We start from the raw sequence: 14979 nt of genomic DNA on the forward strand, positions 1-14979 counted from the left end.
AAAGATTTTCTCCAATTTTTTTAGGCTCTCCATTTATGTTCTTGATTGTTTCCTTTGCTGGAAGAAGCTTTTTAGTTTGTTATCATCCTGTGTATCATTTCTTTTTTAAAAATGTTTATTTTTTAGTTTTAGGTGGACACAATATCTTTATTTTATTTTTATGTGGTGCTGAGGATCAAACTCAGTGCCTCATGCATGCCAGGCCAGTGCACTACTACTTGAGCCACATCCAGAGCCCCCCGTATATTGTTTCTTGATTTTAATTCTTGCACTTTAGAAATCTTGTTGAGGTATTCATTTCCTAAACCAATATGATGGTGAATTGTCCTACTTTTTAAATCCACTTCTCAGTATATGCCCAAAGGACTTAAAATCAGCATACTATAGTGAGGCAGCCACATCAACAGTTATAGCAGCTCAATTCACAATAGCTAAGCTATGAAACCAACCTAGGTACCCTTTAACAGATGAACGGATAAAGAAAATGTGCTACATATACACAATGGAATATTATTCAGCCATAAAGAAGAATGAAATTATGGCATTTGTGGGTAAATGGATGGAACTGGAGACTATCATGCTAAGTAAAATAAGCCAATCCCCCCAAACCACGAGCTGAATGTTTTCTCTGATAGGTGGATTGTAACATACAATAAGTGGTGGGTGGCGCCAGGGGGAAAGCAAGGGAAGAATAGAAGTTCATTGGATTAGACAAAGGGGAATGAAGAGAAGGGAGGGGGGATGGGAATAGTAAACACAGTGGAATGAATCAGACATAATTCTCCTATGTTCATATGTGAATGCCTGACCTGTATAACTCCGCATCACGTACAACCACAAGAATGGGGAGTTATTCTCCATGTGTGTATAATATATCAAAATACATTCTACTGTCATGTATATGTTAAAAGAACAAATAAAAATTATACAAAATATAACCTCAGTAGCAGAGTAGCAAAGACTGTATTCAAAGCATGAGGTGGACCACTGTTAAAGCCAGACAATCAGAGTGTTGGTCTCTATAAAATGTTTAAAGTGCAACATCCATTGCTTCTAAGGCTTTTCTTTGGCAGGAATAACTTACATAAAGTGTAAACTAGACTTGTTTGATATCTTGGCTTTCATGGGTAACCTAAGTTAGAAATGGGTAAGTTAGTTTTAACATAATGGAATTAATCTTCCTAAATATGTATGTTAGAGAAGACATCTCATGAATTTGCAAAGTTAAGATACTAAAATATCAACTAAGTTATTGGCTTCTTGAATTCCAAAAAGTAACATATATTTGGGTCTATTAAATGTGTTTTTATAAATTGGTAATTTTTTTAAAAAGAGTTTAAGGGCTGGGGATGTGGCTCAAACAGTACGCACTCGCCTGGCATGCGTGCGGCCCAGGTTCGAGCCTCAGCACCAAATACAAAGATGTTGTGTCCGCCAAAAACTAAAAAATGAATATTAAAAAAATTCTCTCTCTCTCTCTCTCTCTCTCTCTCTCTCTCTCTCTCTTAAAAAAAAGAGTTTAAGATTGCTAGTTTCTGGGTCTTAATCTAAAAGCAAGGTTACTAAGAGTTAACACCCTAACAGGTGTAATTCTATATTCATACAAAAAGTTTCAGCTGTGTTTTGATTTAAGTACTGTAAAGATTAAAGTATTTCATTTTATTAAAAAGGAGTAAGTTTTGTTTAAATGAAAGAAGATGTAACTCCAGTCATGGAAGTGGGAACCTAACAGAGGTTTTATAGCTTCTGGATAAAAGAATCAATCAGAGTCCATGATAAACAGGTTTTTTTTTTTTTTTTTTTTTTTTTTTTTTTTGTAGTACTGGGAATTAGACCCCAGGGCCTTGTGCATGGGAGAAAAGCACTCTACCAACTGAGCTATATCCCCAGCCCTCAATGGATATTTTTTAAAACATTGTGTCTAATGACTGTATAATCATTTGGGTTTGCCCCCACCTTCATTTTACCACCACTACAAAAGAGTTGACTGGAATGTTTGTCCACAGTGGGTTGCCTTTACATTTGGAAAAAAAGCCTTAATTGGGGCCCATTACCCTGAGTGCCTGACAATTAACAATATTCTTGTGCTAAAGTCCAAGAAAAAGAGACCGAAAGCTAAGGATGTCAACGAAGTGTAGAATGTCTTAAGCTGCAGAAAGTTTATGGAAGGTAAATCTCAAAAAGTTTGTGTAGGTGATTAAATTGGGCATAATTAGCACCATCAGTTAAAGCGAAGTTGCTAGCCGGGTTCCAGTAGTGTGCCCTTCTGCCAAAAGTAAAGTTTGCCTTGCCCACCCACTTTGGAGCACGTGTTTGATTTCTTGCAGTATTTCTAACAAAAATATACAATTTTCTACCAGAAATGTATACAGAAGCTTGTTTGTTTACAGAAAGAGCCATGGTTTTCCATGTGCTCAGACTTTTTATTTTTTAAACTAAAAACAAAATTAAGCACCAACCAACCAAACAAACAAAAACCGTCTAGTTTTTAGTCTTTCACCCAGAATCAATCTTTTTTTTTTTTCTCCCTGTCTAGGCAAGTGCATTCTTCTAATTTGCAGATAAGCTAAACCATGTGTGAATAGTTGTTTTTTTTTTGTTTTTTTTTGTTGTTTTTTTTTTAACATAGGCCTTAAATTATTCCATCTTGGAACATCTTCTGGTTTCTCTTAGTTTCTGTTTATATGTCATTCTTTTTAATTATTACTTTTAAAAATTTGAACTATTAGGTCCATCAAGATGGAATGGTGGTTAAGTCCACAAGGACAGATAGACTTATATTAATACATAGTATAAATCATTCCACTTCTTCACTCAATAAGTGTCTTTCCAGACATGGGGATGCACATCCAATCCCAGTTACTCAGGAGGAAGTCAGGAGAAAGACAAATTCAAGACTAGCCTGGGAAACTATAAGACCATGTTTTAAAATAAAAAAAAATAAATAAATAAAAAGGGCTGGGGATGAAGCTCAGAGGTAGAGCACCCCTGGGTTCAATCCTTATTACTGTAAATAAATAAATAAATAAATAAATAAATGTCCTTTGAGGCTAAACATCATTATATTTGACTTATGGTCAGACATAGTACCAGTTTGTGAGATACAAAAACCTAAAAATCTCACACATTTATAATTGATCCTTTTATGCTTTATCGCATAAGTAAAATTTTCTTAAAATATAAAATGTTGAAAAATATTGTCTTCAGATAATTTTTCCATAAAGAAAAATTTATTTGCTTTTTCAAAGAAAATGAACTTGGTGATATGATTAACATATTTTTTGTTTTGGTACTGGGGATTGAACCCAGGGACACTTAACCAGTGAGCCACATCCCCAGCCCTTGTTTTAATTTTTAATTTTGTGACAGGTCTCATTGCCTTGTTTAGTGCTAAGTTGCTGAGGCTGAACTTGAATTTGTGATCCTCCCACCTCAGCCTCCCAAATTGCTGGGATTATAGGCATAGGCCACCAAGCCTAGCCTGATTAACATATCTTAATGTTAAATAATGATATGATGTTGATCAATAATTTATAATGTTTTGATATATAAACTCATATAAATAGGCAGAATTGGGGTCCTCTTTAGGTGTAGCATTATAACATTAACCACCATAACTCCCATTTGTATGGTGCTTTATACTTTACAAAGCTCCTTTATGTACATGATAATTCCAATTCCCATTGGTTGCATATACCAGGTACTTTGATAAACTATATACTAGAAAATATTAGTTCTTTTTACTCAAGATGGGAATAATGAAAATACATCTTTTGCTTATGATGGGGGCAAAGAAAATGCATTATTATAAAAAGCCAGCCAATGGAAAATTATAAAGAAAGTAGAAGGATGGTTGCCAGGGGCTGCCAGGAGGGGGAAATGAAACATTATTGTTTAATGGGTATGGAGTTTCAATTTGGGAAGATGAAAAGAGTTCTGGAAATAGATCATATTGATAGCTAAACAGCAATATAAATGGATTTATGTAATGCCACTGAACTGCACACTTAAAAATGCTTAAGTTCATATATTTTATGTCATGCACATTTTACCACAATAAAAATTTGTGGGAGTAGAGGGGAAAGGCAGTGACTAGTGGAGCCAGATTTTGATTTTATTCCTGTCTAACCTTTGTTTTCTCATAAGTAGTTATTATCCCCATGTTACAGACAAGGGGACTAAGGCCCAGAGGGATTAAATTGACATAAGCCACACAACTATCAAAAGGCACAGTTGGAGTTAATATAATGGAAATGATTTTCACAACCAGAGACTTATGCATAAGATGTCAAAGTAAAACCAGGAGTTGCATCTAAACACTGAGGACTGGGTAATTTGGGGCTAATCACTGCACTTGTCTGGACCCTCGCTTATTCATTTGTAAAATAAAAGGACTGATAAAGATCAAATTTTTTTATTCAACATTTTTTTTCAAGACTTACAGTAAGAAATGTTTCACAGTGATTCAGTACACACATGCAAAGCCCCATTTTATGAGCAATCCTATGATGATGTCCATGACATGGACTCTTGTGACAGGAACTGAGGCCTGCCAACCACCATGTGTATTTGAAAGCTGATCCTCCAGCCCTAGTCAGGCCTTGAAATGAATGCAGCTCCAGATGACAGCTTGACTAAACTCTGAGACTTGAGCCAGAACTACCCAGCTAAGTTGCTCCTGAATTCCTGACCCTCAGAAACCAGGTGAGATAATAAGTGCTTGTTGCTCTAAGTGAGTGGGTGTTTGAGAAATTTGTTATGCATCAGCAGATAAATAATACAGTACATTAGGCTAATGTGTCACAAGTAGCTGAAGGTTAGTTGTCTAAAGAACTGGAAAGAAGATTCTTTAGGAGAGAAGCAAAAAGACACTGGGGGAAGATAGAACCAGCAGAAGAGACTTGAGGTGATACATGCAGAGTGTCAATTGTATCCTCTGTTCCCCTAAAACTAACTTCATAAAACAACTATATTCTTACCACATGCATTGCATTCTTATATTTTCTATTCTATTTTATACCTATTTGTTTTAATAAATGCTTTGAATTGATCTCACAATCCACTAACAAATTGTTACCACAGTTGAAAACATTGAACTCAGTCATCTTTGAGGTCTATTTTAGATGCAAACTTCAGGAATTAGGAGGTGGTGCAATGTTGTTATGATAACTAACATTACTGAGCATCTACTAGGCCAGAATTGTTCCAAACACATTGTATATTCTGTCTCAACTGAAGACAATAAGATAGTTTCTATTAATATCCCCATTTTACAGATGTGAAAACTGGTGCCAGAGGTCAGGAGGAAATGCAGGCATCAGCATCCACAATCTGCTGGCCTAGTCTTCAATCTTAAAGGTAATCACTCAAGCATTTCAATAAGACAAGACTCTGGTCTATGTCATCTAGCATCTATAATGTTTTAATGTTTAAAGTACATTTCACTGTAACTAGGTAGAAGATTTTTAAAAATATATTCCTTTTTATCTATTGTTTTATTAGTTATAATGCAAAGATAATTCTCTAACAAATAAACCTAACCAAAATAGATGTCAGCATCATGTAGACAGCATTACTTGGATTTAAAAAAATAAGGTCAATAAACATGATGTAAGTGACCAAAAAATGTTAAAATCTGTGTGTGCAGGAGCTGGGTACCTGGGTCTATCACTTTTTTTGCTGAATTCTAATGAGCCAAGTCTCCATTAATTATATCTTTCATGTCATAGGAATGTGGTATTTGTCACAGATATTGGAGTCTGTAAAAGCATCACATCTTCTTAATAAAAGATTCCCAGTAATCAGAGGTTCATACAACTTCAGAGTAAATTATCTAGAGCTGGATACATACAGGGGAAACACATCAGGAGGATGTTTTAGCACCTGCTGTGTGGCAGGTGACATAGAGTCTAGAAAGAGGCAGAAAGAAAAAAAAAGACTTAATTCCTACTTTAGATGGTACTGCATTATTATGTACTACAGGGTGTGTTATGCTTTGAATCTGAAATGACCCCCATAGCCTCATGTGTTTAAGGCTTGGTCCCTACAGCAGCAATGTTGGGGGGGGGTGAGGTAATTGGATTATTAGGACTCTAACCTCATCAATAGATTAATCCAATAATGGATTAATAGCTATTGGGAGGTAATGGCATTCTGAGAAGTGGGGCCAGTAGTCTCACCAATGAAATGCTGGCCTCTCTTGTAAGAAAGAGAACCTCAACCTTAAGGTCCTTTCCCTGTTCAGATTCATGAAGCCAATAACAAAACTAAAATGGAGTATCAACAGCATAGATAATCAATGGGTAAAGAACAGAGAAATGGGAGCCTAGCTCACAAATCTCCTCCTCAACTCACTGAGTGTTGAGCAGTCACAGATATAGGGCAACAGAAATATAGGGGGGAATATTCATTAGGTTTGGGGGAAGGGGAAGTTTCCTAGGAATCCAGGAACTGGCTAGTTTCTTTCCTTATATGGTCTTTCCTAATTGCAACCATGTTGATTATAAACTATCATGGCACTAGTGGGTGTGTCATTTAGCATGAAAATTAGATGATGATTAAGTTTGAGGTCTACTAGAAGTCATTTGAGCAGCCATCTTGGACCCAGCTGGTTTTAGCTTATTACCATGAAGAACATTTGAGCATCCTGCTAAAAATAAGCACAGTTAGGTCATGGTAAGTAAAGCAGGGTAGGCAATGCAGGCTGCATAGATAGTGTACTAGATAACAGGTGGAGGAAGTGCCATTGAAGGGTATATTTTGTCCCTGGCCCATTCCTCTTTGTGCATGTGTGTGTTTTGCCTCCATGAACTCCCAATCCCCACCATGATGTTCTGCCTAACAACAGGCCTAGGAACAAGGGAGCCAAATGACCATGGACTGAAATGTCTGAAATTTGAGTCAAAATAAACCTTTCCTCTTTTAAGTTGCTTCCTCTCAGGTGTTTTGTCACAGAGATGGAAAACTGACTAACACATTGGGCAATGACAGTGGCCACAAACTAGCTTAGAATACTTTTAGCAGAGAGAAGACAGCCTTTTCATGACATCTATTTTTTGGAAAAAAAATGTCATCTTGAATATGTAGCTAAAAAGGGGGTTGTAGAGGTACCATAACTCCCTGAAACCAAATATTAATCCAGATGTCCTGAAAAGTTGACAATTCAAAATAAAAAGTTTTGTAATTATAAAAGAAACACATGCTTTTAAAGAACATCTGGTAAATGCAAAAAATGTAGAGAATAAAAGAGAAATCTTAACCAGATATTGAATCATGAAGTAATAATTATTAGTATTTATGTGTATACACACATCTCCAAAATTTTGTGTATGTGTATACTTTTTGCAATTTCACTTATAATCATAATGTGAGGAAATCATCATGTCAAAATGGTCCACTTAAACATTAACTTGATAGCTGTATAGAATTGCATTCTATAGACATAGTATTTGATAGTGTCCAGTCAGGCAAACAGAAACCATTCTCTATATTTAATGCAGAAAAGGACTTAATGTTAATAATTTGCCACAAAGGTATAAAAAGTGCTGAAAAAAAAAACAAAGAAAAAGAATACATATCAGTTAGTTATTGCTCCATAACAAGCCACTGTAAACTTACAGATGTGTAAAAAACTTAAAATCAGAAAGTTTATTTAAGAAACAATTCTGTGATGAGCAATTTAGGCTGAGTTCATGTGGATAGTTCTCTGGTCTCAGTTGAGCTCCCTCACATTTGTGGTTGGTTATAGGTTGCCATTTCTGATTTTGGCTAGGCTCCGTTACATATTTGAGAAATCAACTGGGATAAGAAGCCTAGCTTGACTCGGATGCACATAGTTTTTCATTCTTTTGCAAGCTGGTCTGGGCTTATTCCCATAGTAGTCTCAGGGTTCCAAGACAGTGAGCAGAAGCCCATGAATTCTCATGAGGCCTCCGTTTGGCATTATCGCAATGTCATTTTCATTGCATTCTATTATCTAATGTAACAAACAAGGCCAGCCAAGATTCAAGGAGAGAGGAAACAGATTCTTCATTTTCTGGGAAGAACTGTAACCTTGCAATGAAAAATAGCATGGAAAGGGAGAGAAAGAATTCTGGCTAGTTTTACAAACAACTGACAACAGTGAGTATTCCCTACAGACCAGAGAGCTCTACTACTCCTAAGCTAGAGCCCACAGGCCTGAATTTGATATAGATCTACAAGCGTTGCCATCACTACCCCTTTTAGAAGTACTGTTACCACTGAGTAGGAATCCAGGAGTCCATAGCCTTACTAATGTTAGAACTGCTACACAGCCAGGAGTGGTGGTGCATGCCTATAATCCCAGCGGCTCTGGAGTCTGAGGCAGGAGGATCACAAGTTCAAAGCCAGCCTCAGCAACAGCAAGGTGCTAAGCAACTCAGTGAGACCTTGTCTGTAAATGAAACAAAAAATAGGACTGGGGATGGGGCTCAGTAGTTGAGTGTCCCTGAGTTCAATCCCCTGTTCCCCTCTCCAAAAAAGGGGGAGGGCTGGGTATGTGGTTCAGTGGTTAACGCCCCCCTGGGATCAATCCCTGGTACCAACAACAATCCTGTCACACATGTTGCGGACAAATAGTTGCCTGTAATACTGTTGTTGCTCCTGATCTGGAGGGTTCCCCAAAGACGGGGAAAAGAAAGCTCTTTTTTTACCAATGTAATCCCACCACCAGGGCTTCCCATTGATGAACCTAACAGGAAGCCAGTTGGAAAAGGAATCTGTAGTTTGTAGCTGAGAGCTAACTGAAAAATTACTGCAAAATACCATCATTTAAAACCTAATCCCCTCTTGCTGGATATTTAGATTATTTCTTTTGAGACACAACATAAATGTGTAAAACAAAACTATCAGTGGGATTGTTTCCAAACCCAATAAATATGGATATTTACTTTCTATAGACATGTCCCCTTGGAACTCAACAAGAAACAGTATATGAACTAGAACTGGTCTAAATAGCTTTGTTTTATCCCTCCATGGGCAGATTTGTGTTCATCATGAAGCGAACAGCACTGGAGTTCTATCTATGTGATCTATAATCATACAGTTTACTTCAAAAACTGGTCTTTCTGGGTGCAGTGGTACACACCTGTAATCCCAGCAACTCAGGAGACTCAGGAAGGAGGATCAAAAGTTCAAGGCCAGCCTCAGAAACTTAGCAAGGTCCTAAGCAACTTAGTGAGACCCCATCTCAAAAGAAAATATTAAAAGGTCTGGGGATGTGGTTCAGTGGTTAAGTGCCCCTGGGTTCAATCCATAGTACCAAACAAACAAACAAACAAAAAACATTAATGTCTTCACATTGTATCCCATTAGGCTGAGATCTACCAGGGTTATTTTAAAGTCATAATTATATTTTTTGTGTCCCTAAATAGAAAAAGTTTCACTCATATTCTTTATGTTCCAACAGTCATAGTAAATACAGGGTCTCGATAATGATTTTCAGGAAGTATTTGTAGTGTTTTTTTTTTATATAGCATTAGAAAATATTTTCATTATAAATGTAGTGTTGCTTGTAGAAAGTCAAATTAACATTTTCAGAGGTGAAATTTCTCCCTAACACCATGGAGGTTTATCCATTTTTTCCTATGAACACTCTAATAAATTATATGATTATAATCACAGAAGCAGGATATTATGATTCTCTTCTGTAACTTATATGTCAAAAGTTATATATAATATATTTTATCTTGATGGACCTTTTGCTTTAATACAGGTAAATGTATCTAATACTTAAACATCATATCATAGGCTTCTATAGTATGCATATGCTAAAATTTATTTCATTGTTTGTCTTCACCAATACAGTACAAGCTCCCTGAGGACAGGGATCTTTTGTTGTTGTTGTTCACAGCTGTACTTGCAGTGCTTAAAAAAGTATCTGCAAAGAGTAGGTAATCCTATAATTTTTTAGAATGAATATATGGTGAATCACTATTTTTTTTTTTGATACTGGGGATTGAACTCAGGGATACTTAACCACTCAGCCACATCCCTATTTTATATTTTATTTAGAGACAGGGTTTCACTGAGTTGCTTAGTGCCTCGCAGTTGTTGAAGCTGGCTTTGAACTTGCAGTCCTCCTGCCTCAGCCTCCTGAATCGCTGGGATTACAGGCGTGTGCCACCTTTCCAGACAGGAATCACTATTGATGAATACTTGCATTGTTTCTAATTTCATCATTTTGGTAATGGCTTATGTAAACCAGTATTCTTACAGATATATTTTGTACATATATTTTTTTGTAAGGAGAATTTATAGATGAGGCATTGTTGGTGTAAAAAAAAGAATTAGGGAACTACAACTCCTTTCAAATCTCTTCCAATATGTTCAGGAAGTTGCCAGCAACACATGTATTTACGACCCAGTATTCCTAGCCATCAGTGAGTGCTCCCACTATCCGTCTTACTAATACAGTACTGTTACTAAGTGACACTGACCTTTTCCTTCTTTTTAACTTGTTCTGTTTTAAAGGAAGTTGAGTCTCTTATGTTCCCACCCCATGTTCTGAGCCATTCAACTGTCATTCTGTTAAAATGAGAACAGTACTTTTTGTCCCTGCTATTTTTTGTTCAGCAGGCTATATTGGCTATGAAACCTTGTGTGCTCCCAATGTCTTTATGACTTTTCCCACCCTAATCTAGCCTTTTAAAAATGTATCTCCTTAACTCCCAAGGCTCAGGGGCAATCTAAGGAGGAAAGGTGAGGGCCTGCATCTCTCACTCATTCCATGTTTATATCAAGCTGTCAACCTAAGTAACCATCAGATGCTTACCAGGTCCCCTTGAACCAAGTTTGCTAAGCTCAGTTCCCTTCCACTTTTGGTTGAGTCTTTTCCTGAGTACTTTTTAAAAAACATACCCTTGAAGATCCAAACTCAGTTCTGAAAACATTTCTGATTCCTGGGATAAAAATGATTTGGGGTTATCAGTTAGGAATTCTGGAAACAACTGAAATATATCAATAAAAAATAGAACTATATATGAATGAACATATGCTCAAAATTTATAAGCATTCTACTACCTTGAGACCCTTCACTGCTCTTGCCATCTATGTTAGAGAATCTAACTTGGCCTTAGTCTGAGTGAGGCCTACATTTACCATAGCCCAGCCAACATTTCTGCCTCATTTCCTCCTCTAGGTCCTACAGTGTGCCTTCCCATTTTTCTGAGTAAGGTTTTAGTTCAAGCTGACTTTGTTAGAGCTATTTATAGCCTGTGGTGAACTTCTACCCAGACCTCAAAGACCACCATTATCCTATTCATACTTCAAGGCCCATTTCAATTATGACACCCTTATTCCACCAGTCAACAATTATCCATTTAGTCACTCACTACTATGCACCAATAATCTGTTCAGTAATTTTCTTTCATTTCCTACTGCATCTAGGTTCTGAGAATATACAATAGTCAACAAGACAAAAATGCCTTTCCCTGTTAGTTTACATTTCAGTGAGGGACATGGGAAAACAAAACAAAAACCAATAACATAAACATGAAAATATTAGAGAAACACTATGCAGAGAATTAGAACTGGGTAGATGTTTTTGGCTGAAATGGCCTGAGGAGGTGATGTCTATACTGAGATTTGAGTAACAGCAAGAAAAGGATGAACCATTCAGAATTTAGGGGGCCAAGCATGAAAAAAAACAGGCCTGGCCAGTATGAAAAGTCCTCAGAAGGAATGAAGCCCACTTGTTCACACCAAGGCAGCTGATGGGGAGGGCCAAAGGGGGAGTAGTGGCAGAGAAAACTGGAGCCAGCTCACATATATGCTTTGTATAAGACTCCTCGTGTAGTGTTTTGCTCAAAATGCTTTGCAATGCTGGTTTTCTGGCTGCAAATTCTTTTAACTTTTGTTTATCATGAAAGATTTTTATTTCGTTGTCATACCTGAAGCTTAATTTTGCTGGATACAGAATTCTTGGTTGGCATCCATTGTCTCAGTGTTTGAAATACATTGTTCCATGACCTTCTTGCTTTCAGTGTCTGTGATGAAAAATCCGTTGTTAACCTTATTGGTTTACCCCTGAATGTAATCTGTCTCCTTTCTCTTGTAGCTTTTAATATTTTCTCTTTGTTCTGTATATTGGATATCTTCATAACAATGTGTCTTGGCGTTGGTCTACTGTGATTTTGTGTGCTCGGTGTCCTGTATGCATCTTCAATTTGTATATCTGTTTCCTTTTTTATTTCTGGAAAGTTTTCTGTAATTATTTCATTCAGCAGGTTACTCATTCCCTTGGCTTGAATCTCTGTACTTTCTTCTGTCCCGATGACTCGTAAGTTTGGTTTTTTTATGTTATCCCATAACTCTTGGATGTTTTTCTCGTGATTTTTTACCAGCCTTTCTGAGTTGGCTAGACTCTTTTCAAGATGATATATTTTGTCTTCATTATCTGACGTTCTGGCTTCTACTTGCTCCAATCTGTTAGTGATACTCTCAATTGAGTTTTTAATTTGGTTTATCATTTCCTTCATTTCTAGAATTATTGTTTGATTATTTTTATAATCTCTATCTCCTGATAAAGATGCTTAACTTCTTCTTTTATCTGTTTATGTAATTCATTCTCAATGTGTTCTTTCGCTGCTTGAATTTGCTGTCTTGTATCCTCTTTAAGGTTCCATTCCATCTGTCTAAGGTGTTCCTTGAGCTCTTTATATGACCATTTTTCTGATGACTCTAGGTCCTCCTGAATATTTAGGCTGTCCTGCATTGTTTGTACTCCTTTTCTTCCTTGCTTTTTGAAGCTGCTCATGTTACTTCTTGTTCTGTTTGACTGATGAGTTACTGTTTACTCCTATAAATTTATTAGATGCTTGGGAGGAAAGGTATTAGAAGGGAAGGGAAGAAGTCACTAAAGAGAATGAGAGTAAGCAGGTAGAATTCAAGGAAGGGGGGATAAGATAATTGAAAAGAAATGCAAAGACAAAAGAAGAAAAAAATAGGAAATAAAAAAAGAAAAAAAAATTTAAAAAAAATTAAAAAAAAGAATTAAAATTAAAATTAGGAGAAAAAAAATTTTAAAAAAATTGTAAAAAAATTTAAAAAAACAACAAGAAAGAAAAATGAAAATGAAAGAAAAACCCAAATCAAAAAAAAGAGAAAAGAAAAAAAGAAAAAAAAACTAATAAATGCAGTCTTAGAGTTTGATTAACTTCTCTTCCAGTAGGTGGCGCTGTGCCCACCATTCAAAGCTTCTCCTGTCAATATGTGGGAACCAATCACTGTGCAGCAGCTCCTCCCAGACTGGGCGAGTCTCCAATCCTGAGTGCCTAGGGCCTCCTCTTGTGTCTAGTCACTTCCCACTTTTCCTCTAGCCAGGCCCCTGTCACGGGTGACGCTCACCACAATACTGGCTACACGCCAGGTCTGCTGCTCCCGGGAGCCCTGTTTTCATGAACAACTGGGCACACTCTTCCAGTTTGCCATTCCCTCAGACCCTAAGTTTGTAGAGCTTGGGGCTGAGAATCCTCAGCGAATTTTACTTGCCCTCCGGTAGCCACGCCCCCGGTAGCTGGTGCAAAAGACCTCAGCTGTCAGCACTGGTGGGAGTGGTAGTTCCGCACCGCAGGTCCCGTGCCACCTCTGATTCCCTGGGTCTGGCTATTGTGCTCACGGGAGAGCTGGGAGGGGCCCTTAAGGTTTCCCCTATGTGTGGAGAGGGAAGGCTAGGGAATTACACATCTGTAGCCTCAGGTTTCAATGAAGTTATCTCCTCCGCCGCAGTCTGATGACGTCAGTTCTCTGCCATGGTGGTGTCTCTTGCAAATGGCGACAGTTCGTTTCCCTTTGCCAGGCGACCAATTCAACGGGTGGGTCCTTACTGTCTCTCCCAAGCCCCGTTTCAAACCTGTGGCCACTACCTATGAAGGCTCGGTAGGCATTTACCTCCGTAGGATGAGAAGGGCTGACCAGTTGTTTCAGCCGGATGGATTAGTGCTGAGTCACAGCTGTTTGTCTGCGGGAAGCAGGGGAACGGGAGCTTGAATTCAGCCGATCCGGGCTCAGAGTGTGTTCTGAGAGGCCCAGACTGTTCGCCCCAGGTCCACGTCAGCTCAGCATTGCCTAGTGATCCTGAGCAAACAGATTTAGGTTGTTTAAGACTCCCTATGCCTGCACGGCTGAAGAGGTCAGAGACTTGATCTCTCTGCGCCTGCCGCCATGTTGGAATCCTCTGTATAAGACTCTAGGTTGAATTCTTTCTTGCTTCTTTTCGTTTCTCGAGATGACCATCAATTCTTGGCATTCCTTGGCTTGCAGGTGCATAACTTCAATCTCTTCTATTGCCACATGGCTTTCGCCCCATAGGACTCTGTCTTCATATGGCCCTTTCCCCATGTTTTCTCTTTTAAAGTACACCAGTCATATTTGATCAAGGGTCCACATTACTCCAATATGACCTCATCTTAAACTATTATATCTGCAATGATGTTACATCTACATTCAATCACATTCTGAGGTAGTAGGGTTAGGACTTCAATATATCTTTTGGGGGACATTATTCAATCAGTGATTGCCTGACAAACTAATTACTGTGCATCTGAATGGCTGGGGATTATGTTAACATTGACTTGGCATAGGACTTGAGGTTTTATCTTTTCAACAGGCTCTCCTGGTGGATTTCAGTACTGCTAATTTGGGGATAGGATGACCAACTTATTCTGATTTGCCCAAGACTTCCAATTTTATCAATGAAAGTCATGGATACAAGGAAATACCTCAGTTTTTGGCAAACTGGAATGGTTTTTCATCCTCTATCACAAACCACAATCTGAGGACCCAGGATCTATTTGGGGGGGGGGTATTTTAATTTACCTATGAATTATGTTACTATTTATATTTAAACAGTTTATTTTTATTAGGGCACTCCAGGTTTTCAAGAATCAACACTCAATTACATACTCTAAAAGTTCCAGATGAACTGTGAAATCAGGAGTTAGTTTAGGCTGATGGATGTCA

Source organism: Spermophilus citellus (assembly GCF_964194105.1).
Source record: "Spermophilus citellus genome assembly, chromosome: X".
Classification (NCBI taxonomy): Eukaryota; Metazoa; Chordata; class Mammalia; order Rodentia; family Sciuridae; genus Spermophilus; species Spermophilus citellus.